Below are 26,976 nucleotides of genomic sequence, written 5' to 3'. Positions count from 1 at the left end.
TTTAAGGGCACCCTGAGATAAAGAACCGTCTGTTTATCTGTTTGTTTAATTCCCCTTAATTCTTTATAATAACAGTTTCTTCTTCAAAACCAGAGAACTTAGCCAAGCATGTGGCCACACACCTATACTCCCAGGGCTTGAAAAATGGTTGCAAAAGGATAAGGAGTTCAAAACATTCACATTTACACAATGGGTTCAAGGCCAGCATAGGTTTCATGAGACCCTACCTCAAAAAAAAAAAAAAAAAAAAAAAAAAAAAAAAAACCACAACAAAACACTAGAAACTTAAATGTGTTCCCACCTACCTCGTGGCACATTGTAGCTGTCAAATAAGGAAACCACATAAATAAATGTCTTCTAAATTGTGGATTAAGGTTTGCAGATGCGTGCAATATTGGCGTGGAATGCATGTGTCAGCTCCAATGGTCTCTGTCCACTCTGCTTCCAGCCTTTGGCATCTCTGTACTGAAAACACCAAATTGCTGATTTGATTTTTCACCAAGGGCTTCTGGGGTTCACGGTGCTTCCATGCGCCTTTGCAAATGAGGGCGCATGAGAGGGCAACTGCAAGGCTGTCAATCGTTCAACGACAGCGCATTGGCCCCTGGGGAACAACCAAATGCTGCTGCAATCCCAATAATTCAGAAGCCTCCATAAATCATTCTGATGAGAAAGCAACGCTAAAGCAGAGGTATTGCTTTCTGCCACCTAGAAGAGAAAGTGAACGGTTTAAAGATGCCCTTTAAGTGAGGCCAAGTTTCCAATAACCCATTCCTCAACACTATCATTCCAAGCTTGTTGTGTGTTCTCCAGAGACCTTAGCGTTGGGACACTGGAGGAAAAAAAAACGGTATTAATGAAAACATTGCCCTGCATCTGTCTTGAATGTCTGTGCATGTTAACCCCTTTCCTGGGTTGAACAATTATTTGTACAAATTTATTTGCTAGGACAATACAAGCTGACTACTATAAAAAAGAAAAAAAAACATATCAACCGAAGAAGCCCATGTGTCACAGAAGTAATTCTGCAACAAAAAAAAAATGATCCAAGGCATTTCCCATTTGTTTTCTGGATGCTGTACAAGGCTCCAAACTAGTAGAATTCCCCCTATTTTAAAAAACTGGTGTTTGATGCTGTCCTGACATTAATGTGTCATGGGAAGGGAGGTAAAGAGCAGATAAAACTAGTTTGGGAGGTTTAATGGAGCTTACTAATGATTGAGGCATAGTTCTGCCCCTCTTGTTCTCTCGGCTATACCAATCTACTGGGGAAATGAGGAATGTAACCAGGTTGTGCTCCTAGGAAAAGGGGGAGGAGAACTCTATAAGCAGCTGGGCCTTTTGTTGTAGAGATCATATAAAATACTAATTACTTTAAAGTTAATTTCTGGTCAACATTTATATAAATACAGGTTTCTGGCTAAGTTATTCAAGTACCCACATGCATTATTGAGGACCTACTTCCTGCTAACCACTGGTTAGGCATCAAGAACATACAATCATAAGTATATATGTGTGTGTGTGTGTGTGTGTATGTGTGTGTATGTGTGTGTGTGTACATATGATTTGTGTGTGTGTGTCAATGTCTTCATTAGTGGTATTGTTTATACTCAAGCACGCTAAGAAAAACATTCCATAAGTAAAATCTATAGAAACAATACAGTGACAAGAATTTAGAAAAATAATAAAGTGGAAAGAAGAAGGTTGGGAATGCCTTGAGAATGGGCAGCAGTGATGTCAATCCCTTGCTCACAGGCTAAACTGTCTTCCCCAAAAGACATCTGCTGAAGCTCTTACCCCCAATATCAGTTGGGAATATAAAAGATAAAACTAAATATGATCATGAGAGTGGATTCCTGACCCTATAAGACTGTGCCTTCTAGGAATAGAACTGCACACTACACCCAGATCTCAGATACCAGCTTCAAAAACCATGAGAAAATTAATTTCTGCTACACAAACTACAGTCTACGGTGATTCACTAAGATAGTCAGAACTGATCAAGGCACTATCTGAATTTGATTTAAAGACATTCTAACTTTGCTCCTTTTCAAAACAAATGCTTTACAATTTTATCATAAAGGATAAGCTCCCTGAAACTCAAGAAATATTGTCTCTGCTTTACTTGCCAAGGTCATCTCTGGCACACACTACTGAAGTCAGCTCTGGGAGTCTTCATTTCAGATACGTAAATCAACCAAGATATGCTCCAAGAGAAGCTACCAGGGTGACAAAAGAAAGTTGGAGTCACATCTGTATTCCATTAGCCATTTAGACATCAACAACCAATGTATTCCAAGCACTTGCTTTGTGTTTGGATATCTTCTCTGCTCAATATTTTTTAAGATAATAAATAAGTCAACAATGGTAGAAAGAAATGTTGCAGAGTAATGGAGATTGTAAGCAAAATAATAGGAAAGACTGGGAGATGGAAGAGTTAGGAAGGCTGGGGGTGGAAGTCCAGGATTGAAGACCATTTTAGAGAGGTGCAAGCCACGTGGAAAGCATAGTCCCCAGGACAAAGGTTAGCAGGCACAAGCCCAAGTCCCTGCAATGAGACTGCACTTAGTAGGGTTATGAAACAGTGTCACAGGTCCATCAGGGATAAGAGAGTATGGCACAGTTCTGGGTGAAAAGCAGTTGAGATTGGGTACAGACCTTTAGACTTCATTCCCAAGAATATTCAGAAGATATAGAAGGGTTTAAACAGGCAATGACATGGTAAGGACGCATCTGTTTCTTGTTGCCATAACAACTTAACATAAACATGGTGGCTTCGACAAACACAAATTTACTTTCTGATCATTCTTTAGGCAAGAGTTACCAAATCGTCTTCAGTGGTATGGAGTGTTGGTGGGCTGTTCCCTGCCCAATTTCTAAGGAAGAATACCTTATTTTTCTTTTACTCTTTCCAGGCTTTCAGAGAATTCCTCATTCCAGGCCAGTCTCCCTTCCTCATATCATCCCTAGCTCTTGCTTCTTTGAGGACTTTTACTTTCTCTCTGCTCCATCTTACAAAGATAGTGATTACACGGCGAGCCTGCAGGATCCTCCACCACAGCCTCTCCACCTCAACACCATTAATCATGTCGCAACGCAGAATCCCTTCCTCCAAATAAGGAAACATTTACAGATTTAGGAATCTGGACTTGGATGTCTTAGGTGTTGAGGGAGAGGGGGACATTATTCAACCTGCCACGGAAAACCTGAATAATCCCCATTTGGTAACTACTTTTCTCAAAAGATGTCTGCACCTCTTGATGATATTGTTAGCTGTTACATGAGTGGAAATTTCCCTGAACAATTATAGATGAAGCAAAATTAAGAGATTGTTTTTTTACCTCTCAGATCCTCAAATGAGAGTTTCCGAGATGAAATAGAGGCGCTGCTTGCACGGTCACTGAACCATTCGTTCACACGGAGCATCTTAGAAAGCCGGTGTTCCGTGAGACAAGTTCTGAATGGCCCTGGCCTCTGGAAGTCTCCAGGGGAAATAAGCTGCTTTGAAACATTTGAAGAACTGTCATGGAAAAGATGGAGTGGGATTATATAAGGCCCTGGATGTGAAACCAGAAATCAATGAGAACATGACAGGGGCCAAGCTTCACCTCAGCCGTCAGTCTTCTTACAGCCCCCAAAGCTACAGTGAGAACGGCTTCCCAACTACGGTTTGTCTGACCTCACCAAGGGGTTATCACCATGGCCTGTATTAATAGTTCTCAGATTTTTCCTATAATTAGGCAGTTTGGGGTCTGGAGAAGATGTACATCCTGTCTCTGTAAACTCAGGTTGAAGTCTGTGGTTCTGCAGAGCTCAGAGAGGGGCAGTAACAGTTTCAGAAGATGAAGGGGAACTACAGCATTGTATACAAACTTAGACCACAGAATCTTCCAAAGAATCTCCCTTCTCCTAACCCTGGATCCCTGAACTGTTGAGAGGACAAGGAGCTTCCTGAGTATGAAGGACTCATCCTTAAAGGTAAGCAGGACTCTGGAACCCAGTGAAACTACAATTTGGGAGGTATTAGAGGGACCCAGTGAAACTACAATACGGTGGATATTATTAGAGGAAGCACAACTGAATCTGTGACTTTTGTGTAGGAGAAAAGGCATTTTTATCAGGTTGTGCCAAATCAGAGTTCTGCCTACCACAGACTAGACATGAATCACATAAGTGATTTAGTCGTATCTTTACTTTTGATCAGTTATGCACAAAATACATAAAATGGGACTGGTTTTTATTGGATCAGGCTAATAATAAATTAAACAGGATTTATCAATGGATCATTTCAGCACCCAGTATGTGTCAGGCCTATACTAGGATCTGGGAGCTTATCAGGGAACTAGAAAGACTTCCCAGCATGTAAGAATGCTTGTTCAAGCACTAGGACTTGAGAGAAAAACAAAACAAAAACAAAAACAAAAAAAACCCACGTCTGGTGGCACACAACTTTAATTCCAGCACTGTGGGGGGGGGGGGGGCAGAGGCAGGTGAATCTTCGATCTCTGTGAGTTTGAGGCCAGCCTGGTTTACAAGAGCTAGTTCCAGGTAACTCCCACACAGGAGGGTGTGGAGACAGGAGGCTCTCTGTGGCCTCATGACCACCAGCTTAGCTCCAGGTTCAGTGAGAGCTCCCATCTTAAAGGAATAATGTGGACAGTGATAGAGCAGGCCATGCAGCATCCTCCTCTGGTCTCTGCAAGCACATGCACAGGTATGCATGCACGCATGTGTGCATACACCACACATGCATACACAAACACACACTCACACACCTGCATAGAACCAAAGCACTCTCCTTTCTGAGGAGACGTCGGTAGGCTGGAGAAATGCACTTGAAAATAAAACACAGCTTCTCTGTCAAAGGTGTGACCTTAAAGGAACACAGTTCTCCACCCTAATAATCACAATCACAGTGACAGAGAACCGACCCTGCTCAGAGCACCTCCTTCCTGCTGAAATGACCCACTCAGAAGGATAAGATGGGCAGCAAGTAGAAGGTCTTGCTACCCTTTCATCTTGTAGTCCAAATGACATTCTGTACGCCACTATTTGTGGGTATGTATTGTCTAATTAGTTCACTTGACCATTAATATCCAACCAGATAAAATGAGTGAGGCATGCTGGGCAGTGCTAGCACTTGGGCAGCTGAGGTAGGAGGCTCAGGAGTTCAAGACTGCCCGGATTATATAGTAAGACATTGTCTCAAAAGGAAGAAGTTAACAGAGGTTCAGAGACATATTGCCAGGTTTACATCTGTGGTGTGAGAGAAAGGAAAAGGCAGTTTCTTAATTTGCATTCCTCTGTAGTCTTGTGTCACTACAATCCATTCCGTTAGTGTGCCTGGGGTCATTTCAGGGTGTCCTGAATATTCTTGAACATCTGTTGACATATTCGGTTGGTACGATAAATAATCAGACCAGCACAAGAACAACAGATATAAATTCAATAATTGAAAAAGAGGGAAACTCACGCTACAAGAGTGGAAGATCCGAAATCCAAAATGGTCCAGCAAGCACCGCATAGAGAGAGCACACACCTATCTACCCCTGTTTTTCTACCCGGGCTCCAGGCAGCCACACCCTAGCCAGATGTGATTGGCTGAGCTTCCCCATCAAACATCTATTGTATACTTACAGTTCAACTGAGAATTTAAGCTCTAGGGGTGGCTTTACTGGATATGCATAGATGTATATGTACATGTTAATGTTCAGCTTTTATAGATACTGACAGTTTTCCAAGGTTTTGGATATTTACGCTTCATTTCAGGAGCATCTAAAAGGTCCTGCTGTTCTACAATCCTCTTATGTATTAGCATGGTCTGTCTCTTTCATTTTAATAATGCTGGCAAGTGTGTTGAAAATAAACTATTCTAATCCTAATTTGCATGTCTCTGTTGGCTAATGATCTTGAGTAACTTTTCTCCCAGATTAGACATTAGACACCCTATTCTGGAAAGGAGTCTCTTCTCTTTTTGAGACAGGGCTTCTCTGTGTAGCTTTGGCTGTCCTAGAACTCACTCTGTAGACCAGGCTGGCCTCAGACTCAGAAATCCACCTGCCTCTGCTTCCTGAGTGTTGGAAGGCATGAGACACCACTGCCGAGCTTGGACTTGAGAATTTTTAATATGGCATTTTTGTCAATGATGTTTATCACAAATACATTTTCCCCCTCGATGACTTACCATTTTCCTTTAATGTGTCCATGTATTCATGTGGGTGCAGGAATGTGGGCAGGTGAATATGCATATAGGTATGCATGTATGTAAAAGGCCAGAGCACAACCTCAGCTGTTTTTCCTCAGTAGCTGTTCACCTTGTGTTTTTTAGGTTTGGGGGAAGCTGTTTGTTTGTTTGCTTGCTTGTTCTTCTTGTTTTTGTTTTTCAAGACAGGGTTCTCTGTGCTGCAGCTCTGGCTGTTTTGGAACTCTTATTTGTAAACCAGGCTGGCCTCAAACTCACAGAGATCTGCCTTCCTCTGCCTCCCGTGTGCTGGGATGAAAGGTGTGCACCACCACTGCCTGGGCTACCTTATGTTTTGAGACAGGATCTTCCATGAACCTGTGCTCACTGATTAGGCCAGGCTGATTAAAGAGCCCCAGGAACCTGCCTGATTTCATCTTCCAGGTGCTGGGATCACAAGCCAGTGCCACGCCCAGGGTTTTAGGAACAAGACAAGCACTCCACCAATGGAGCCATCTCCGAGGCCCTGCATTTTTCTCTCTTAATAATTTATTCTCATTAGCAAAGAATATTAGCTCTGTAAAGCTGAGCTGTCTTTCTCGCTCAAGGTTATAGTGACAGTCTCCTGTGTACAGAGGACTATTTGTCTTTCCACTTAAGCTACAATAACCCAGAAGGCTTCATCAGTTGTGTAACTATGCAAAATTCCAAACACATGCAAGAAGGCTTAAAGAATAATATATAATATATAATATAATATATATTACATTATATTATATTATATTTTATAATATAATGGCCCAATGACTCTTTCACCCACCCAAACTGTGGGTTGACAGCCAATCTTGTTTAATTTTTGCCACACATTTTTTATTATTTAAAACAATTTTTAAGTTTAGACATATTTTGGTCTTTCTTCCCATCCTCCAAGTCCTGCCAGATCCTCTCCCCATCCTTACACTCCCAAATTTCAGTTTTTTTCTCAATAAATAAATAAATAAATAAGAAAAACAACCCCTAAACAAAAAAAGCAAATTAAATGCACCCGAAAAGAAAACACCAAACTGTAGACAAATAGAAGCACAGACACAGGAAGAAAAACAAAACAAAACTGTGGAGTCCATTGTATGTTGGTCAACTCCTCCTGAACACGAGATCTGCCCTGGAATGATTTGATATGCCCAGTGTCACTCCATTGGAGAAAACTGGTTTTCCGTGTCCCAGCAGGTATAAATGACAGTTTGGTTGTTAGCCTTTACCCTATGACTAGGTTTTCACTCGTTCAATTATTCATCAATTCATTCATTTCTAAATATAACAAAATAAACTGACAAGATAAAATAAAAACTATCCATCAAAATAGGACAAGACAAACAAAGGAAAAAGAGCCCAAGAGAAGGCACAATAATCAGAGCCCTGCTCGTTCACAGTCTCAGGAGCCCCATAAAAGCACTAACTGGCAGGCTTGATGAAAATGCAGAGGCCCTGGTGCAAATTTGCACAGGCGCTGTGCATACGCCCTCGGCCTCTGTGAGATCTTAAGAACTTTGCTGCTGTTGATTTAGAAGGTCTTGTCTTTTTGGTGTCCTCCATCCCCTCTGGTTTCTATATATTCTTTCCACCTCTTCTTCTAGGGATGGTCCCTGAGCTCTGGGGGGCGGGGGGGGGGGGGGGGTTGATGGAGACATCCCATTTCGAGCTGAGTGTTCCAAGGTCTCTTTCTCTGCATCATGTCTTGGTTGTAGGTCTCTTTATTATCCCATCTACAGCAGGAGGAAGCTTCTCTAAAGGTGTCTAAACAAGGTACTGATCCCTGAGTATAACAGAATATCATTAGAAATAATTTTATTGCTACATTTTTCTTCCTTTTAGGCCAGTATTATTTAGTTTTACTCTAGGTCCCTGGGCTATCTACTCCCAGGTTCTCAGTCAACCAAGCGGTGTCAAGTATCAAATCAATTATTGGTTGCTACTCCATCACTTTGTGTCACCATTGCCCTAGCCTATATTGCAGGTTATCATTGGAGGAAAAGGGCTCATGGTGGCTTCGTGTTTACATTTCTTTTGATAGCATGAAGCATATCATGCTGTACCAAGGACACTGAAACATAGGGGTGAAGACACCAGACCAACATCGCTGTCTTCAGTGAGTTATATTTTTACCACTCTTCCTTCCCTCTCGCCTTGCTTGCTATGAAGCAAATCATAGTAAGTCATTGCCATTGCATTCAAAAACACATTAGCATTTACCAGTAATATATAATTGCTTTAACCACACAGTAACTGTAATTTTTAATTCCTTTAAAATCCTTACTGTCATTAAATAGCCAAAGAATATTATTCCTCCAATTGTCTCACTAAAGTTTTTTTAATATCTTTGGTTTTCTTAAATCATAGCTAGGTAAAGTATTTCATTAGATTGATATTCTTCTAAAAATCAATCTTACTAAATTGTATTTCTTCCCCTCCATTATTCTTCCTAAAGGTGCATTTATGGGAGAAACGTGGTAGTAGAGAATCTCTTCATTCTTGAGTTGCTGTTTGCCAATATCATTTAATACATCTCTGTGTCACTTGCAAACTGATAGTTAGCCCCACAGACTTGGATCGACAAATTGGGTCATCAGTGTAATAGAATGCTATTTGGTGACTTAAAAAGGTAAGAATGGTCAAGCCATGAAAAAAACAGTGCCATCTTTATTGCTGCTGCTAAGTAAAGGAAAATCCACATATCTGATTTCAACTACATGAAATTCTATAGCAGGCAAAATTACAGAGCCAAAAAAAAAAATGACCTGTGGTTGCTTGAGGGTCTGGGGAACTTGAGGAGCTGTGTTGAAGAAATAAAGTAGAAAGGGTCTTTCTGGAATGGCAAAACAACTATGTGTTACTCTATAATAGAGGACATGTGTACACATTTATCAAAATCCATAGAACTTCACAACAGAAACGAAGTTCTCTTTCTCAGAAAATTTTAGTGTATGCATTTCTTTTTTAGGAAAAGGATTTAGTAAGTTAATATGTCCCAGAACAGAATAAGACTGTTTGGGGACGACTCTAACTCTATTATGAAACAGCCTGGGTGAATTGGTAGGTACAGAGGTAGAGGCTTGGCGGACTAGGCAACCTTGGGAATGAGTGAAGCCGGTGAGACTAGCTGTAAAAGGGTTTTCACGAAAGTGCCGTGTAAGAAAGTGCTCTAGTTGATAACACTGTTTTCAGTGGGATACAAGTTCACAATTCTGATACTACTCTTGTCTTGTTTTTCTATAACTGTGGTAAGAAACCATGACCAGTACAACTTATACAAAAAAAAATAGTTTATTGGAGGCTTACAGCTCCAGAAAGGGAGTCCATGGCCACTGTAGAGAGAGCATGGCAACAAAGCAGAAGGCGTGGCGCTAAAGCAACAGCTGAGAGCTTACATCTTGAGACACAACCATCAGTGCCACACCTCCCGCCAAAATTCCATACCTTGTGATCCTCCTCAAACAGTTTCACCAGCTAGGGGAGAAATATTCAAAGATTATGAGCCTGGGAGCGGTTCATTAGAGCCACCACAGCTCTGTGTGTGTGTGTGTGTGTGTGTGTGTGTGTGTGTGTGTGTGTGTGTGTGTGTGTGTGAGCTGTTTGATTAGGTGTGATAGATAAACTATGTTTCTCACTGTTGAAGTGGAAAATTATAGAGCAACAAATGAAAGAATCAAGGCTGATGCAGATGACTTAGAGTTGGAGACATGTACGTATACAGGTATGGAGAAATATTTACATATAAAAGTATTTCTCGATTTGTTCATATATAAGTTGGTATACATACACATTTCCTCACTCCATCATCTGGGAATGCCTAGAAACAAAAATACCCCAGTAACCACCAGCATGGCTATCACCCAGACCTTGGTTTCTAATGTCATTCTCTAGTAACTGAAACTAGGGCTTCTTTGAAAAGTGGATGGTTCTAGAGCTAGAAAACAAAACTTAAAAATAAATCTCCAACATTTTATTGTAACAGATACTATAAAAATTATTTTGAAAATTGATGGGAGTCTGTCAGAACAACTACAGTACCAATAGACAGAGTTCCCAATCCCTCTTGGTGAGTAACCAAAATAATAAATAATGATGTGTTACAACTCAAAGTATAAAATAAATTACAATTAGTTGTATAGCCAAAAAATGGAGAAAAATAACTCTCATGTGGGAGAATATCAATTTAAGCAAAAAAAAATGACATTTTTATATAACTTGGATCCTAATGCCTTTTAAGAAAGAGGCCTGAATATCTGTGATTGTCCTTCCAGAAAACTCACCACCAGTGTCCTTTGGCAGAGGAGGCAGGGCTATCAGAACTGTCACTCATCCATGAAAGTGGAAGAAGCACCATGTAGGGAGGAGAAGGAAACCAGCAGGAAGGAAAGAAGGAGAAATAGCAATGAACAGATGTGGTCGAAGGGACATGCATCAATGAACATGTTTTCATAGAAGCCATCACTGTGGACAATAAATACATAAATAAAAAATTCAAATGCCTCAGTCATCGAAACTGAGAAAACCCTGGAGAAACTTGCAGTTGGGAGGGGATGGGGGAGGTCCTAAGGAGACGTGACTGTTGATGTAATATGATATCCTATATGAGAGCCTGGAACAGAAAAAAAGACATTAGGTAAAAGCTAAGTAAATGTGAATAAAGTATGAACTTTTAGTTAATAATGTTGTATTAATACTGGTTTATGAATTGTAATAAATTATATCATAACAATGCAAGACATTCAAGGTGAAGTTGAATTTGAGCTACACGGAAACTCTTTACAATCTGGAAACCTAACCTCCTGCCCTTTTTTTAAAAAAACTTTATTTCATTTCCAGAACTGGGGCTGAAATCTAAGGCCTCACAGGTATTAGGCAAGCACTTCTCCACAGAACTGCATTCCCAGACATAAAATCAGTTTTTAAAAACAAGCGTTTTGACTCATTCCAATTGCACATGCCTGCTCTGCTCATTGGGTAGCATTTTCATTTTGTGTGTTGGGTACATGGGGCATCAGGGAAGGAAGAAATGGAGGAACATGAATCAGGGCAAACAGCTAAGGCTGTCACTACACTCAGCCTTGGATATGTACCTTGTGGCTACTTAACAAGTATCTGAACAGCAATCAGTAATCAGTGCCTTACAGGTAAGACACTGTCTGAAGGCCAACCCCAACCCAGGCTTCTCCATTTTGGTGAAATTCTAGCCCTCTTTGCACCACTGTGGAGGTGGCATCCCACTGTCTCTCGTGTGGCAACCATCTCCTGAGACCCTTGTTAATATGACACTCCACGAGACAAAGTGGCTGAGAGACACTGCTTTTACAGCTTCCTTTCTTACCATGCCTCTTCATCAGCTATGAATCGTTCACTTAGCAATGTCACAAAACAAAACCAATAGGACACTTACACAAAACTAAGACTTTATCAAGTCACATAGCTGAGACAGATCTGGCCAGGTGTGATTCTATTTATGAGCCCAAGTATTGTCCTCAGAACTCAGTGACTCTCCACCTCTTGGGTGTTTGCCTCCAGCTCCATTTCCAAGTTCTGTGTAGCAGCCTGGACAATTTAGATCACATATTCCCAAGGTCAGTCTCACTACCTGGAGAGCCCAACTTTCACATCCCTGGTACAGACTGGCCTGTTTCCTTTTTCCCAATTACAATGGAACAGAGGTCCATCTCAGAAGCAGGGTTCCCCTATGCATGCTCGCAGATGGAGGTGGGTGCAGAAGTGATACAGAGAGAGAGAGAAAGAGAGAGAGAGAGAGAGAGAGAGAGAGAGAGAGAGAGAGAGAGAGACAGAGAGACAGAGAGACAGAGACAGAGAGACAGAGAGACAGAGAGAGAGATGACACATAAGCCAAGATGAAGGGAGACAGTAGTTCTGCCAGAAGAATAATGAACTACAATGGAGTGTGGAAAAAGGAGAGAAAGTACCAAGTCCCCAAACAAAGCAGAAGAGCTATTGCAGACAAGCATAAGAAGAGCATGCAGGACCCTCGGGTATCACCCTCCCTTTCATAGCCAATCATTTTCTTAGAGTATATCCTTCCTTCCACCATCCTACATGCAGGCTTCAGTGGTGCACTTGATGGATCTGCCACATTCAAACCCATTCTCTATTGTCTGCATCACCCACGCAATGCATCTCTCCACCATCCCTGGCTGTGCCAGCCCACACTCCTGTCTTATCCACACTACAGGAATTAATAATGGATGCGAAGGAATGAATAGATGATTCCATAAAATTAAGAATTTGTGCTAGGATATCCTGTGAAGACCTTCTCTGGGTTTTTAGCCTGAAGAGAGAGAAAAGGAGTTTTATGGCATCTTTCAGAAAATGAGAAATCTTAACCTAGTTTTGACAAGATATCCTATGAACTTTGAAATCACTTGGCCTTCTCCCTGGATCCACTACTTGTCTGCAAAATGAGGGCAAACGATTTATAAATAACCTGCAGGTTCTAACCATAAATAATGCCATGACAAACCGCCAAAAACCAAGCCCACTCTCTAAAGCCTCTTACTAACTTTCCCCGAGTCATTCTTTTTCTACTCGCAGACAAGGAAGGGTACGCGGTAGCAGGCATGTGCAGTGTAAGCACCTTGGAGTGCTCTGCAATCGCATCATATAATGCTGTTGGGCATACAGTGGGCACTCAAGAACTGCTTGCTAAAGGAACAAATAAGAACAGTTGGAACCAAGACAAAAGGAAGAAAAGAATAATAATTTTTTTTGGGGGGGGGGTTATATGGCAAGGCCTGGCTGGAAGGTCTGTCCATTGTTGATACCTGTGACAGGTCCAGTAGCTGGAACCAAGGTCTGTCACCACAGCAAGCCCCCACAGAGATATCCTGTCCTTGATTATGGGAGCTAGCTCTTCACAGATTTCTGAAAACTGGCAAAGGTTCAGTTTGCAGACAGATGGCTAGGGATGTCAGCATCAAGGTCAAGCAGACTCAGACCTCTGTTCCTACAGTGGAAAGGATAAAAGTGGGTGGACATTCAAGCTTCGTCTCACAGGGTACGTGGGTGATGTGAGTGCTGTGCCACAGTAGTCCCAGGCAAAGCTAGAGATCCAGAGACCTCCAGTAGGGGCTATAGGAGCTTCCTGTCCCACTCAGCTTTTTCTACATCTTGACATCCCTGACCATAAATGACGCTAATTACTCATTTCACAAGCACAGGTCCCTAGCATATCCATCTTCCCTGTCACCATACTGCCGGTAGCCTCAGCGCTAATCTGTCCTTGGCCTCTGCCTCAGACTCGCCATCACATCTGTTAGTTGCCTCAGTATGCAGATTTCCCTTTGGTAATGTGTTCCACATGTTCCTGCCTCCTTCACATCTTAACCACGCATGTTTATCCCTTCAACACTTCTTCCCTAGAGCAATGCCCTCAGCTACACCAAGACTGGAATTTTGAAAGTATTTTGCCATTGTCACTCAACAGCTTTTTAAAAATGGCTCCCAACTTTTACAGAATAAGCCCAAACTGCTCATCTAGATTCCCCCTTTATCTAATTACACCCCAAGGCTTGTCTCTAATCCCCTCCACAGAGCTATTCCAGAGAGGCCATCTGAAAGAGGGGCCTCCATGGCACTCTGTGCTCCCCAACCTTCATCTCTTGACTAGATTCTCCCTTCCGTCTAGAAAGACCATTCCCCTTCCCGCCACTAACCCGGCTCACCTGTTCTACCTTCCCCAACATATCTTGATTCTCCTTCATCAAAATGAACCTCATTCCTTTGCTTTTTGAATGGCTGTACTTTATAGAAGGTGTAACATTTGCATTATTTGTCTTTCTATATGTCTGCCATACTTGGTGGGCAAGCAACTGTGTTTGCATGACCTTCTGCTCATCCATCCCCTGAAAGCACAAAGGCTCAAACTCCTCCCCAGTGACTTCGATCTTCACAGCTATTCTACATTTGGCTATTGTCATTTTTATTATATCATTCATTTTATAGAAGAAAAACTTAGGCACAGAGAAATCCAATGCCTAACCCCTGGGGCCCACAGGTAATGAGTGATGCTACCCTGTAGAGGTGTTGGGTATCCCCCCCACCCCCCGCATAGTACACAACTGAGCACAAAGCAATGAACACAGCCTGACAGCCTGGGCTCTCCAGCTGGACACTAAGTTAAATTTAGATTCAACTAATAAAGAATACTAGCCACTGTTTGCCTGCAACATGTTGTACAAACCAACTCAGATTCTCTGGCTCCAGCCTCATACATTTTGGTGGTGTTCGTGTATTGTTTTTCTGCTCACATTTAAAACATAAAGCCAATTAGACTTAGCTGCCCCCCTCTCTACCTGCCCCCACCCTTAAGCTATGCAGCTCCATCAGTAAAGATACCCTTCTACAGGCCAAGCCCTCACATCAGGAAGCTTGTAAGGAATTTAAATAGATGGGATAAAGACTCATCAGCAGTGTTCTAAGTCTGAGTCTTTTCTTCTTCTGGATCCATTAATCTGTTTAACAAAAAAAAGGGGGGGGGGGCATTTTTAAACCAGATGATTGAATAATGACACATTTCTTTTGTCACAATTTGAATGCAGTGACTATGCTCCAGAGCCACAGGTGAGTGTGTACTCTCTGGGAAAGTGACAAGCCAGCCTTATTGCTTTTGTGTGGGAAGCATTTCAATTAGCAGAGAGAAGTAAGCCCCATCAGCTTCAGGCATGGAGACGAATACACAATGAGTGGCATTTCTTTTCTGCAGGAGCACTAATTAATCAACTGGAGCTGACAAGGATAAGTGGTCTCACAAGGCATGGAAGCAAAGGTTCTTGCAGCTTTCTAAATGGTCAAAGTGTCTTTCCCAGCACCCTGCTTGGGAGAGGTGCTTACAGCTTCCTTGGGTGCTAACTCCCTTTCAAATGTTGCCATAGCAACATATGTGGGTTAGGTTTTTTGTTGTTGTTAGTTTGGTTTGGTCTGTTCCATTTGTTTTTCAGGCTGCCAGGTGAAACATTTGAAGAGAAAGCCTTTGTGGCAGTAGTGCAGGGGCACGAGACACATGCTGGTGCCGTGAGTCTGAGATGTTATCCTCTGTTCATGTGGTCCATTTTCCAAGAAGATCCTGGATGTGCAGAATCTTGCACACTTTTACAACAATCCTGTGAGGAAGGTCATAGCTTGTCATAGTTTTACAAATTTTACAAGCAAGAAAAGTGAGAAAGAGAAGGAAGAACCATGAAAAATACGATGTAAAGAGAGATTCAGGAGGAACTTGTGAAAGATGTAAGATTCCAAGCGAAGAGCATGGAAATGGACGACACTGTTTTGTCATTACCAACAACTGATGACATTACCGTTCCTGCCTTCTTTTCTATTGCTAGCTAACCTCAGTCGATCCCACTAGAAATTTTGAGAGGGATGTGTCATTTGGACATAGAGCAGAAATGATGGAAGCAGGCTGCACGGGCTGTTTGGGGAGTGAGTACATATGACAGGCAGATTTTGGAATACTAGAAAAACAATGTGATATGATCCTCTGAAAGGGATAACCAGGCTTTCGTGGTGGAAATAGATGCAAAGGTGACAGCAAGGACAGCCAGGAGGCAACTGCACAGGTTCATAAAACAGATGGCAGTGGCTTGGATAGAGACAGGAGACGAGGCAGTGGAAGTGATCAGATTCCAGACAGATATCAAAGATAGACTATAATACTTCCTGATGCTTAGACATGACGAAGATGAAGAAAACTCGAGGATAACTTTATGGTCTGGAACTTTAAAAATGGAATTGCTATCAAGGATAAAGTAGTCTGCAGCTCTTGTGGGTTTGGCAGGAAGAAGAAGAATGAGAAGTCAGGTTTGGGAGACTTTCAGCTTGAGAAGATGAGCTGCCTTTCAAGCGGAGGTGCCAAGTAGGCAGCTGTATGTAGGAATCTGGAGTGTGAACGTCTGGACTGGTCCTCTAAGGTGTTGTGTTGCTGGCAGATAGAAAGTAGCTACAGCCATGGAACAGGGTGGGATTCATAGGAAAGTGGGTGGATACATGGGAGAACTGAGACTATTCTAACAGCAGAACAGAGGGAGAAGGAAGCTCAAGCAAAAAGTTCAAGTAATGGTGATTATGAGGATGCAGCACACTGCAAGCCAAGTGTGGACAGTGTATTCAAGAGTCACTAAGGAGCATCCATGTTCAACCATGCTAACTATTCAAGATAAACATTAGTGAGTAATCATGGGCTAAAACAATATGAATATCACAGGTAATGCTGACGGGAGCAATTTTCAAGGAGGGATTTGCAAAGGGACTGATGAGGCAGGAGTAATAATGATCAAGAGGGCATGCATTGGAGGCAAAGAGCATAGATACTGTTTTCCAGGGTTTCTGTTGCAACCAGTGAGAAGGAATAAAGGGTCGGGCTAGTAGAGAGAGGCTTCTCTGTTTGCATAGCAGAGGGTAGTAGTGTGTTCATAAGAAGGATCCAGGAAAGAGCAAGAGTCCGATATCATTGAGAAGATTGGGAGAGTAGCTGCAGTCACATTACAGGGGTGGGGATGTAAAGCAGAAGTGTCATTAGGACTGGCTTTAGACAGAAAAGCAGAAACACAGAGGACATGGTACAGATGCTGGCAATGGAACCTCCATAGAAGCCTCTTCTAAAGGCTTTAACATTCGTAGTGCAGCAAAACACAGGTGCCCAGCTCCAAGCAATGTGGGAAGAGATGGTATTGAAGGTTGAAGATGCACTTTGAAGGCACAAGGAGGAGTGCTTCACTGATCTTTGAGTATAAAAAATAAGCACTTGGCTACACACAATGGCCAAGTTATGGAACATGCCTACATGCCCTTTGGTGGTTGGATAAATTAAAACAATGTACGTACACACATACACACACATACACACACCAGAGTAGAGTTTTAATACACCACAAAGAAAAACATATAATTTGCAGGAAAAAAATAAACGAATGGAACTAGAGATCACTGGTTGTGTGAAACAAGCAAGGTGGGTACCATATATATTCTGTCATATGTGAAACCTAGGAGAGCCAAGGACATGAAAGCAAAGGGAGGCTTGATAAGGATGCGCAAGAGTAATAGGAGAGTGAAGGTGAGAAGAGGGTAATATGATCAAATGCATGTATAAGATATGTTGTATGAGGAGCAGGCTGCTTGTTTGTCCCAGCCACCTGGCTAGCTTGGCCCTGTAATAATCACACAGAAACTGCATTCATTTAAACACTGCCTGGCCAATTATCTCTAGCCTCTTATTGGCTAACTCTCACATCTTAATTTAACCCATCTCCATTAATGTGTATCACCACTTGACTGTGGCTTACAGCATGAATCTAACCAGCGTCTGTCTCGGGCAGGAGAACCATGGCATCTCCCACACTGCCTTTCTTCCTCCCAGCATTCCATTCTGTCTACTCTGCCTACCTAAGTACTGCCCTATCAAAAGGCCAAAACAGTTTCTTTATTTAACCAATGAAAGCAACACATAGACAGAAGAACCTCCTACACCAAGGATATCACAACAAAACCCACTATTTATTGTAATTACTATGTGCTAATAAAAATAATCAACAAAGCAAGAATAAGCCACTGAAATTTTAAATGCAATAAAATTCATCCTGCCCAGTAGAGAAAAACTCCTATAACTATTATAGGGATTAGCTTCAAACTTCAAACTTGAGAAGATAAGTTTCTTATATCAAAGACCCAACTGAAATATTTCCAAATAGAATTTCCCAACTACATTATTTCCCTTCTCGGATCTTTGATGGGGTTGAAGACTATATAAATGTAGTTACTTTTTTCTCACGACTTGGCCAAGTCCTAAGCTAGTTAGAATAGGATATTTGTACTTATTGTATATAATTTCATATTAGGTTTAGAACTCTCTTACTTAAACAAAAGGGGGAGGTGTTGCGGGAGGTCCTTCCGCCCCTCCAACCAATAGCTGCTGTGATACCAGCCCATTGGGGCGTGGTCTCTCTCCCTTTAAAAAAGAGGCTATTTCCTCTGCTCGCTCTCTTCACTTCCTGCTCCGCCGGAGACTAGACTCCCTTCCTGGTTGTGCAGATGGCTGTTGTCTGAGACGGTGATCTGTAAGTTTTCCCCTTTAAATAAATAACACCCTATTAATCATAACTCCAAACTGGTGTGGCCTTGTTCGTGACTTATGCCTTCACCCAACTATTGCCTATGCCTGATATAATAAAAGTATAGGTGATCGGCCTTGAGGGAGAAACCATTAAAGCCCTTTCCCAGATGTTGTAACTTGAGGTTAAATCTAGACTTTGTTCTTCCTTTCCTATAAAGGCAGTTGTAGTTGAAGCCAACACAAAGTTGGCATCAAGAATGTTAACTGAAACCACGGTACAGGAAGAAAAGGGAAAGAAAAGGTAACTTAAAACCAATATGGGGCACTTGGTCAAGATGCAGAGTGAATGGGAGCCAAGCTCACTGACTCCAGAACTCCAGGGAGGATTGCTGTGATTTTCCATGAACAGAAGGCTATGTATGGGGTAGAGAGATCAGCCCCACCTAGCACAGTGGTGTTTCCATCACAGAAAAGATCACTGCAAGAAGGAAGACACCAGCTGATAGAGCTGTGCCTCTCCATTACTGTGACCTATAATTTGACATCCCATCACCAGCCTGCCAGTTGCTCGGTGAGCCCTCATTATTACTGAAAAACAAAATAGGGAATTGTTCACGGTCTTTTATGCATGGGGTCCAAGCAGTATAAAGGGTGCCACTTAGTTGAAATATTGTACTCTTCACATGTCCTCAGGAGCTTCCAGATCTTCTTGCTGGTGTCACCATAAAGCATCCCTGTCCATCTTTTCAAGAGGGGCTTATTGATCCGAGAAGTGGAGACCAGTCGTGTGGGAATTAGTGCCCCTGAGCATCAAATTGCCCCAAAGCCTAATTTATTTAACATACTCTTCGGAGCTCACAGTCTGTGTGGCTAAAAATCTAGACACTGCTTAAATGAGCCCTATTAAAACATAGAACACTCTGTGTTAAAAATCAACCACATGGGACTGGGGATTTAGCTAAGAGGTAATAAACTTGCCCAGCAACCACAAGGCCCTAGGTTCAGTCCTCAGCTTGAAAATAATAATATTAATAATTAGCCATAGCTTCAGTCATGGCAAAACTTAACTAGGGAGGATTTTTCTCAATGTCCGTGTGTTTACAGGTAACATTCAATTCCTTAAAGACCAATGGACACAATTCCTCAGTTTCAGAAAGTCATTCAGTTCCTCGGTCCCTTGTCATGTCCCCATAGAGAAGTCCCCGCATGACAGAGAGGACACGTGGAGGAGAGTAGGGTGGAGGTCAGTCTCCTCTCTCTCTTTCTCTCTCTCTCTCATTTCAGAAGCGAGTGACACATTCCTCCATGTCCTACTTTCTTTTATTGGTGTCTGGTCACTAGATGTGGCCCCTAGTAAAGTCTGTGGTGAGGCAGTGCCTGGATTGCTCATTGGTGGGACATGGAGATCAGGCAGACCCACCTTAAAGGCTACAACAGTAAACTCAAAACTAAGGAGCTGCCACTCCTGGAAGGTGCTCCTTCTCATTCTTGGCCTCCACTCCTGGTTCTCAGACACATAAAACTGAGAAAGAGAGGAGCAGCAATCTGCCTTCCAACATATTGCCTTTCTTCATTAGAGTTCTGACCCATCCGGCTATTCTTTTCTTTTCTTTTCCATTTGCCCATGTGTGTATAATGTATAAATAAATATCTGTGCATGAAGTTTTAAGAGATGTCATTTTTATTATTCCTCAGTAATGTCTAATGGCTTTGCTGTAATTGAGAACTCACAAGACAAGTAGCAAACTCCTTTAGGACCTAGGCCTGGCTCTTCCTCATTCTCTCCTCTTTAAACATAGCAAAGAGTCTTATTCCTTCCCACCCAGGTTTTCCACCATTTTCTATTTACAGCTGGCACTAGAAGGAACACAAACATGAGAAAGAGCTGTAATCATTTTCATATCAAAATGCTTACAGAATATAAGGTGCATAAAAGTCCATGCCAGCCCAAAGTTCATTCTCAAAAAGAACAGCATGCATATTTTTGGGATGTATGTGTGTGTGTGTGTGTGCACGCGCACACACACGCATGCAGGCACACACATGTATGTAGAAGCTCAAAGTGGATTTCATGAATCATCCTCAATCATTCTTCCACATCATTCATATGGAGTCTCCCATTTAAAAATAGAGTTTGTCAATATGACTAATATCTCTATGCAGCTCGCTCTGGTGGTCCCCTATCCCCACCTTCTGAAGCTGCATTGCAGGCAGCCTATCACATCCACCAGGCATTTATATTGGTTTCTGAACATTCAAACTCCAGTTCTCATGCTTGCCTAGCAAATGCTTTAACTACAGATCCAGCCCCCTACCCCCGAAGCCCTAGTCTCCCTGGTTTTTTTTTTTTTTTTTTTTTTTTTTGGTTTTTCGAGACGAGGTTTCTCTGTGGTTTTGGAGCCTGTCCTGGAACTAGCTCTTCTAGACCAGGCTGGTCTCAAACTCACAGAGATCCACCTGCCTCTGCCTCCCAAATTCTGGGATTAAAGGCATGCGCCACCACCGCCCGGCAGCAGGCAAGCTTCTAACTATAGCTTTGAGTCTCCCACTCTGCACTCTGGCTTGAGCTCACCGATCCCCTGGGCTTATGAGATCCCTCAAGAGGCTTCCTATTTAAGGATCTTTAAGTTTATTCATTGTTGGCTCCACCGCATCCCCTCCCCACCCCGCTAAGAGCCGCTCTCAAGATTAGGGGCGTCATGACTCCTTTGGCCTCCTTTTGGATTTCCCATAGAAAGTAAGCAAATGGTCCCTTTTCCTCTAACTCAGACTCCAACCTGTTCTACTGCCTCCAAAGAAGGAAATGGGTGGTAGAATTAAATAGGTGAGAAGCAGTTTAGAATGCTTTCAAACCTCAATTACACCTTGCAGAAATGATCACTGCCCTGGGCATCATTCATACTTCATAGGTTGCGTCCTCTGAGAGCTGTGAGCTCAGAAATTATAGCAAAGTACCATTTTCCTCCCCCATTGCTTCTGCATCTGCAAGGAGGGTGGTGGGGTAGGAGGTGTGGTGGTTTGAATAGATATGGCCCCATGTACTCATGTGCTTGAATGCTTGGCCCCTAGGGAGTAGCACTGTTGGGAGGTGCTGCCTTGTTGGAGGAAGTGTATCACAATTGAGATAGGTTTTGAAGTCTTATAAGCTCAAGCTATGCCCAGTGTGGCACAGTCTCCTTCTTCTCCTTCTGCTGCCTGCAGGCCCAGAGGTAGAACTCTCAGCTCCTTCTCCAGCACCATGTCAGCCTGCATGCCGCCATGTTTCCCACTACGACAACAATGTACTAAACTAAATGTACTATAAACGGAGCTATGCTTCCATTTTTCCTCAATTCTTCCCCCCCCCCCCCCAGGAAACTCACCTTTGAAATGTAGTGAGTTAGAAAAGCCTCCTCCAGGAGGCTCTCGGGTGAAAGATGGAAGAAGTGTCTTTGTGTTAGGGCATTTAAGACCTGAGAAGCCTGTGAGTTACCCATCAAAAATGACCCTATGCTTGAAAATGGACACAGAGAAGTACCTTGATGTCCCTCTCAGATTGAATCCCAACCTGTAATCGTGCCAACTCCAGCTCCAGCTAAGCCAAATCATCCGTTTCATCCACTCCTGTTCCCAAGCTGTTGAGGATTACAAATGCCTGCTGACCGGTCCCCATTACAAGTCTGCTGTTAGGCATCACTTGCTCGCTAATCCTTTTATTCGTTCTATTAACTGTCCAGCCTGCTCCAGATGGCAGCAATGTAAGTCTGTTTTACTCTTCTCTAATACCCCACCCACCCACCTCCTGCATGATGACAATTTCAATGCCCTTTGCCTCAGCTCCTCTTTCCTGCACCCTGGAGAGCCGGTTTGCTCCACCCAGCCCCCCTGGCCTCCACAATGTGCAGAGAAAGAAATGCATCCCTTTTCTCTTGTTAACTGGGAGCTTTTGATCTCATCCCTCCAGCCTCCCTAAGATTTTATCACATGAACCCACCCATCTCCTCTTGCAGGTTCAGGGCCTCTCTCTGGTTCTTTTCTATGTCCTCCTCACCTTTGTTCCCCATGACAGCAACTGTCTTTCCACTCAACATCAAACCCAAATCACGTTCTCCACCCATGGGCCCACAACCTTCCTCTACTCTCAGCTTCCTGGGTGTTTGTCTTCACTAGTACAGTGACATTTCATTTGTATTTTATAAATAAAGCTTGCCTGAGGATAAGAAAAGTAAAACAGCCACACTGGCCAGCCTTACAGACCAGGCAGCAATGGCACACACCTTTAATCCCAGTAACCACACTAGCTTGCCATAGAAACCAGGTGGTAGTGGTGCACACCCTTAATCCCAGAACTAGAGAGGATTATAAAACAAGAGAGAGCTCTTTTTTAGTTTCCAGGAGGCAGGATCACCATTTTCAGACTGAAGTCGAGGTAAGAGCCAATGGCCGGCAGCTTTGCTTTTCTGGTCTTCAGGTTGAACCCCAATATCTGGCTCTGAGTTTTTATTAATTGTGCTTCATCACTAGTTTATGGAAAATGCTTCTTCTGATGTCTAAGTGACAGCTCCTGTCACCTGTCATGCACCCTCACAGGTGGATGCTTTGAATGTTTGTCAAATCGCGGGGCTATTTTGAGAATCTGCAACCTTGATGAGGCCGAGGTAGGAGCCTAGGCGGTAGAAGCAAGTCCCCAGGGGTGGCCCTTTCACGATGAAAGCCCAGACCCTGGTTCAGGTTGTTCTGCTTTCTGGCTCACCACAATATCAGGAACCTCCACCACTCACCCCTGCTAACATGAACCCAGCCATGCCTTCCCCACACAGTGGAAACTTCTCTCCATTTAATTTGTTTCTGAGCTGCACTTTGCTCACACAGGGCAGAGGCACCAGACGGTCTCATTCCATCCTCCTCCAACCACTTTCAAGCAGTCGCAAACAGATACTTCTATCTTCAGCTCCTGTCTCTGTGTTTCACCTCCCCTGCCCACCCTTCTCCATCCTAGGCTTTCACCGCTCTGATGTTCATGTGTTCTAGGGACAGCCCCTCTTTCCTTTCCCCCTCTTCTCTACACACATCTCCTGGGAGGATATTAAATCTGCTCCCTCGGACTATTAACCACATCAACACCAAAGACTCACAGCTGTTTCACTAGCACTGACATTCTTTGTGAATCTTGGTTCCTTCTGAGGCTTCCTGTTTTATAGAAGATACAACCCCATAGTTACCACCTTCAGTACTACCTTAAATATTTTAGAACTCATCACTGCCCCCACAACATCCCAAAGAATCCACATCTCCTGTTTCCTCTCTTCTATCATTATCATGTCTCCCCAGCCTCCAGCAGTGCCCGTGCTCTTCCGCAACTTTCCTTAAGACTCCAGCTCCCCTTACAACTGAACATCACACAGACACCATATCGTGGCATTTCAATTGTATTTTAATGAATAAAGACTGCCTGAAGATCTGAGAGTAAAACAGTCCCACTGGTCAGTCAGCCTTACAGACAAGGTTATGATAACACACACCTTTAATCCCAGTAGCCACACTAGTTGCCATAGAAACCGGATGGTGCATGCCTTTAATCCAAGTGGTACACACTTTTGATCCCAGCCCTAGAAAGGAATATAAGATGGGGCGAGACAGCTCTCAAACACAGTCTCCTTCTGAGATTCCAGGAAGCAAGGTCACCATTTCAGACTGAGGTCCAGGTAAGAACCAGTGGCTGACTTCTTCAGGTTAAACCCCAATTTCTGACCCTGAGCTTTTAATAATTGTGCTTCATCACCAGATCTGTTTATTCTTTGTCCACTTCCAGAAGTACCATCTTCGACACTGATTGCTGGGACTTTGGACTGGAAATTAATCTTGAATCTCTCATTTCCCCCCCACTGAAATGATGTATAGTACACTGGGAAAACTGAGTTCCAATAGCCACAAACATAGAGATTAGATCCTTGTGAAAGACCCGGATAAATCCAGACTCCCTCTAACAGGAAGAGAAGAGCCAAAAATCTAGGATTAGTTGGTTCAGTGACTCTGTTTCAGGAACTAGCTAAAGATAAAGTTAGATTGTAATCTTGAGAATAATCTTGAGAAACAGGGAATTACCCCCTTGTGATTATCACTGGTATTTTCAGAATTTCCAATGACTTGGATTACTGGGTTGTGGTTTCTTTCCTTAAAAAACCCTTCTCCCAGTTACTCGGGGTTGAACTCCTCCCCTGTGTGGGTTATGAGTCTCAGCCCCAGTGCACTGGTTCCTGTCTTGTCAAATAAACCTCGTGTAATTGCAGCAAGGATGGTCTCTCGTGAGTCACTGGGGGGGGGGTCGTGTTATCCGGAGACTTAAGTGAGAGTCTCCCCACACTGGGGGGGGGGGTCTTTCACTTGGAGAAGCCCAGTCAGTGAAGGAAGAACTAAGGGGAGGTAAGACTAAATTCATGACCGAGCAGACAGATGCCCTCCCTCCTTCCATTGTCTTGTTAACAACAAAGAGACCAGTGGTAGGGATGGCAAGTCACACATATATGTGCTCTTTAACTGTTTGAGGCCTGTGAGAATAAGGATTGTACCTTAAGGATGCTAAACCTTGCCTTGTCTAGAGGAAGGAGTCCTATCTTCCAATAGGACCACCAGGAAGGTGACTATTCTTGCAAGGTATTATCCCTGTATGTGTCATAAGAATGCTGGCAGATATGCATGCCTCTTTTTTTTTATTGAGAAGCAGGGTCACCACAACCATGGAAGTAGACACAGCACATCAGGGAATCCTTTTGAGTTGAAGATCAGAACTTCTCTCCCAAGTATTTGTCTCATGTCTCATCAGGAAAGATCATTCCCATCATGGTTTTACCCTCACAGGACCAGCAAATCTGAGAACACCAATGGGGGACAAAGTACAAACAAGATGTTTTCTCTAGTCCCCTTCAGCTAATTCAGCTCATCACAACATTCTTGTGATTTATCAAACCATCAAAAGAGACAAAAACACATTTCCAGGCTAAGCAAGTTTTCTCTACTGGCAATGAACTCGTGAGGGCAGAGACCAGCAGACTGCCATCAGCTAAGACCCCAGCTTTGCTAGCCTAACGGTTCAGACACATTCATCATTCTCCACCTTCTCTCTCTGGGGGCTGCACCTTAAGATCTCGGAGCTCCTGCCTGCTTCAGCAACCTTAGGTGGAAACATGCATCCTGTTTCCACTCCCATCTGCATCACATCTATCATTTCTCTCCCTAGTTTCATCAAGATTTATAGGGATGGCTAGCAGCAAAGAGTCAGCGATGATTAACTGGAAGAGATACCTCTACGTCACACATCAACTCACTTCCTCCCTTGGCAGTGTGTGGACAGCATCTCATTTCTTTGGGTTATTTTAGCATTTGGATCTTGGTAATAAATGAAACTTTCAGAGTTCCCTGCTCCATTGGACAGTAAGACTGATCCCATCTAAATTCAGGGACTGATGCAGAATTGGGAATAGGAAAGAAATTTTTCGATGGCTATCTCCCACCAGGTAGCCTCACCCTGCACTGTGGCCTCTCATCTCATTTTATGGGCTATCAGAGGCCCTTGCAGTCACTTCTCAAGTGGTAGGCAAAAAGGAAGTCTCGAGATTCATGGCTTATGCAATAAACACCTAGAGAAGAGACCAACATTGACCAAATTACCTCTTCCAGGCTAATTCGGTCTTCCCTTAACACCAAAGTGCATTTGGCAATAAAGTGGTCAGAAAAGCAGGCAAGGGACTGGGAAATGTTCTCAGTTAGTAATATACTTGCTTTGCAAGCATGAGGACTTGAATTAGAGCCATAGTACTCACATTTAAAAAAAAATGGATAGAGTAGCACATACTTGTAATCCCAGCATTGGAAAGCAGGAGACAGGCAGATCCTGGGGCCTCACTGGTTTGTTTCTCTACTAGAAATGCACTTGTGAAGCAAATGAGAAAGGACAGAGACAGCCAGATGGCCATCAGTTAAGTGAGGCCAGCTTTGCTAAATGCATGGTCCAGACATATTTATTATTCTCCTCCTTCCGCCCATAGGTGCCACATCTTAAAATTTCAGAACTGCTGCTTCAGTAACATTGTATATAAATAATCAGCCTATTTTCAGCTCCCTCCAGGTTACATCCGTCATTTCTCTTCTTAGCCACCTAGCCAAGCCAACTGGAAGAATTCCAGGCCAGACACAGACACGGTCTCAAAGAAAGGTGTATATGGCCTAAGGAACGACACCCAAAGTTGTCTTCTGGCCTCCACATGGATGCTTTAGTCGTGTGTCAGGTGGACATATTCACACACAAACCAAGCAAACTATTTAGGGAAGAGGTATAGCAAAACTACTGTTGTTAGTTACTCCATGAACGTTACAGAAGATAGCTGCAGGGCTACACTCCAAACCACTGGGAGAGACGTTGTTAGACACTGTTAATAATCAACATAAAGCAAAGAAAATCAGCCTACAAACCGCAATCCCAGAGAACTTAGACAACAATGAGGACACCAAGAGAGACTTACATAGATCTAATCTACGTGGGAAGTAGAAAAAGACAAGATCTCCTGAGTAAATTGGGAACATGGGTTCCGTGGGGGAAGGTTGAAGGGGGGAGGGGAAAGACAGGGAGGAGAGCAGAGAAAAATGTAGAGCTCAATAAAAACAATAATAACCAACCAGGAGAACCACGGGCAATGAAAATTAGCAGACCATG

At 43.0% G+C, this 26,976-nt stretch overlaps 2 long non-coding RNA genes across 4 annotated transcripts in view; one reads left to right on the top strand and one right to left on the bottom strand.

Moving 5' to 3' along the window:
- The window catches only part of LOC126504122 (uncharacterized), a 74,889-nt gene extending 68,844 nt beyond the window's left edge, over window positions 1-6,045 (bottom strand). For all 3 annotated transcript variants that reach the window (XR_007592508.1, XR_007592507.1, XR_007592509.1), the window contains exons 1-2: window positions 5,474-6,045; window positions 3,342-3,520 (exon numbers count right to left, since the gene is read on the bottom strand). This is a non-coding gene — a long non-coding RNA (uncharacterized lncRNA). The remainder of the gene's footprint in view (window positions 1-3,341; window positions 3,521-5,473) is intronic.
- Window positions 3,515-10,762, top strand: LOC126504124 (uncharacterized). Its single transcript, XR_007592511.1, has 3 exons — window positions 3,515-3,978; window positions 8,253-8,327; window positions 10,483-10,762. It is a non-coding gene; the product is annotated as an uncharacterized lncRNA (long non-coding RNA).
- The last annotated feature ends 16,214 nt before the right edge of the window (window positions 10,763-26,976 follow it).

The sequence above is a fragment of the Alexandromys fortis genome, unplaced genomic scaffold, assembly GCF_014885135.2.
Source record: "Alexandromys fortis isolate MF-2015 unplaced genomic scaffold, M_Fortis_MF-2015_v1.1 scaffold_42, whole genome shotgun sequence".
NCBI classification, from domain to species: Eukaryota; Metazoa; Chordata; class Mammalia; order Rodentia; family Cricetidae; genus Alexandromys; species Alexandromys fortis.
This window is presented reverse-complemented; position numbering and strand designations above follow the sequence as displayed.